Source organism: Thunnus thynnus, chromosome 12 (assembly GCF_963924715.1).
Source record: "Thunnus thynnus chromosome 12, fThuThy2.1, whole genome shotgun sequence".
NCBI classification, from domain to species: Eukaryota; Metazoa; Chordata; class Actinopteri; order Scombriformes; family Scombridae; genus Thunnus; species Thunnus thynnus.
In genome coordinates this window covers 24,797,001-24,800,320 of record NC_089528.1, presented here as the reverse complement: position 1 = coordinate 24,800,320, position 3,320 = coordinate 24,797,001, and positions in this window count along the sequence as shown.

Below are 3,320 nucleotides of genomic sequence, written 5' to 3'. Positions count from 1 at the left end.
CCTCCCTCCTCCCCTCCTCCTCCTCCTTCTCACTCACTCTGGAGGTTTCTCCTTTAGTCAGACTCACTTCACATCTACTTAATATACCAAAACATATTATCCAACCCTGCAATTACAGCTTTTCTTCTTCTTTTTTTGTTGGTATCATCCAGACACTCTTTTTTTTATGCCTTTTTACACTGAAGTTTATCTCCATCCTCAGCATCAATAACTGTTGCACACATTTAAACCCCCCCACCACCCCCAAAACAATATGATTATCATTCCACTCATGAGCAGGATTCATGGCAAGCTGTTCACTGTCTCCAAAAAACCTGCCATTGTAGTCCGGCTGCATGGCCACCAGGGCTGTGATGTCAGTCAGTCTGTCAGTTAGTGAACATAAGAGGGCCTATTTCCTGTGGCGATGAACACGACAACCCCCCCTTTTTTGGCTGTCACTCTTCCCTCTCCACCCCCTTTCTTTTTTTTTTTTTTTTTACCCCACTCCTCCTTCCTCTTTTCTCCCCACCGACTCCTCGTCCCCTCCTTCTCTCGAGTCTATCCCCCTCCCTCCCCTTCCTCTCCACCAAAGATCTGTTTCTCATTATCCTCTGTAGTCTGCTCTCTGTCTGAGTCAGGAGACGAAAAACTTAAATAAACACTCTCTCTCTGGCTCTCTCTGCCTCAGACCAGCTCCTTATTCCTCCTCCCCCCTCTCTCTTCGTCTTTCCCCTCTGTCCTCCTTCCTCGCCCTCCTCCGGTTCTCACAATCATTAGGCTTATGTTATACTGGCGTGTAACTGGGGGCTTGTTTCACTCTCCCTGTCATCCTCATGGGGTCGTGTGGGCAGGCCTTGGATCCTGGACTGATCTCAAGATGTTTCAGAGGGAAAAGTGCTACCAGCAGGGCCAATATAAAACATTTTGGGGCCCTGAGCAGAATCTGATAACACTCCCTGCCAAATTTTAAAATGGCATCACTGGTCTCTTTAACAAAAACAAGGAATGTGTATTATAATTCTTAAAAACTGTTGGTAAAAAGTGACATGAAAGCATGAGGCCCGGGTTTGTTGGCGGCGCCTGAGAGCGCAGACAGCAACATTTGTAGTATATTAGACCAATGTGTTTAAATAAAGTCAAATAAAGTTGTTCCTCCTCAGACTTTTTTCCTCTTCCATTGGGAGTTAGTGAAATCCCTGCTCAGCTTAGGGCTCCTATGTTGCTATTTAGTTTGCTATTGTCTATTACTATTAGCTAACCAGTCTTTAATGTAATAAAAAGTAGTAATAATAACTGATATGGAGGATTGCAGGATGTTACATCATGAGATTAGCGGCAACTTTTTTTATAAAAAATGTAAAAACTTGACATGAGTGGGAGGCAAATAGCGGCCTTAAAGCAAAAATATTTGGCCTCCTGATGAAAGCTGAAGTTTTGACTTTCATAGTTTACATCAAGTCTTTTATATAATTTGTCACAAATCTACTGGAGATAACAAAATCATTACAAGATTCCTGTAAATCCCAGTACATATCTTGTTAAAATGTAAAACTGCCCCCCACGCGTAGAGAGGCTTTAAAACCACAGCTGCTATTTGAACAGTGAATGCTGACGTTAAGTCTGATAAACCTGCCAGAAATTAAATTTCAATGTGTGAATTCCAACACTGTTAATTTTCTCAACTTTAACCCATCCGACCATAACAGATTTGTTCCTCACAAACACAAAATGGGTGGCACTCTAACAGAAATTCAAAGGCAACAACAACAGACTGTCAGTCAACTCTAAATAAAGCAGGCAGCTGTTCATCATCTGTCTTTAGTCTCCAAGTGTAACACAGAACATATAATCACATAACTTTTAGTCAAATGAGTCTTAAAATAAGCTGTAAGCCCTCACTTACTAATGGGAATAATGACCTCTGCCCTCAAATACAAACCGAAACAGTGTTAGAAATCAATGTTATTCTTAAATGAACCAAAAGAAATAAACAAAACACACGGGCCTGTGTTTCCACTGTGCCCGTGGTTGAATCTAATTGCTGACCCCTGCTTTACATGCACTCAGCGAGCGCTTTATCAGGAACATTTGTGCAATCTAAAGCTATCCGAAACAACAGCGCTGCCATAAATTCTACTTTTACGAAGCTTATACATTTCCAGTTTTTGCAAACATTGTCAGAAAGGTGATAATTCTACTTTATGTTTATTATTGAGGTCGTAGTGGGTGATGGTGGTGTACTTTGAAAAGTGTTCCTAGTATTTTGTCCATCCCATTAACATACATGAATCTATGTGATCAAGCTGAAATTAATCCTGGTTAATAAAAACAGAACTTGAATTTAATAGAAAAGTATTCACGTCTTCAGTTGTTCAAAAAGTGGAACGTTTTGGGAGGTGATGAAACTGTGAAGCTTAAAGGCTAATAAATTGTTTAAGGGACTGTTGCAATGTGATGGATGAGTGCAACACACAGGAGGAGCTGCTAAGTGTCAAGTTTATGGGCAGAGGAGGGGGGGGGGGGGGGGGGGGGGGGGAAGCAGGCGAGTTGATTCCTGTGGTTGTGTTGCCATCATGTGGTTAAAAGCAGAACAAGTTTACTGTAACTTTCCCCAAAAACTTCCCTCAAAGTTACTGGAAGTTTCCCCATAAGCCAGCTCAGCGTTCAGAGCCTGAGGGAACAAATTTTTGTTATCAGCGGAAATATTTTTTCAACTTCTTAGAAGAGAGACTTGAGCAAGAAACCAGAATTGACTGACTGACTGACTGACTGAAGTGACGGCTTTAAGAACAATAATATAGGAAATACGTATGATTTGTGCTACATTAAAGTGCTGCAAGTTGTGGTATTAATGTCAAATTCTTAAATAAATAAGAACAGGTATGAATGTATGAATTGATACTATCCAGACAGTGTCTATACATTGTTTTCAAAAACGGAAAATGCTTGATTATCAAATTCTTAATACACAGTACAAATCTCTTGATGCAAAGTATTTAAACAAAATTATACTTGAAAAATAGAAGACAATCCAATTTCTTTTTAACATATATTTGGTAACATTTGACCTTCCAGCTTGGTAATAACAAGGTAATTAGTGGGGTGATATTCTGATAATATAAAAGTGTAATAATAAAGTAATATCATGGTGATTAGAAAAGTAATAACCAGGTAATAGTGGTAACTATTTAGTACTAGTGTAGTAAAATGTTGGTAACAATACAGTAACCTGCAAACAATAATAAGGTTATAATCATTTTTGAATGATTTTGAATGTAAACAATGGTAATAAAGTGACATCAATGGGGTAAATACCTGATAATAATGATGTAATAAGT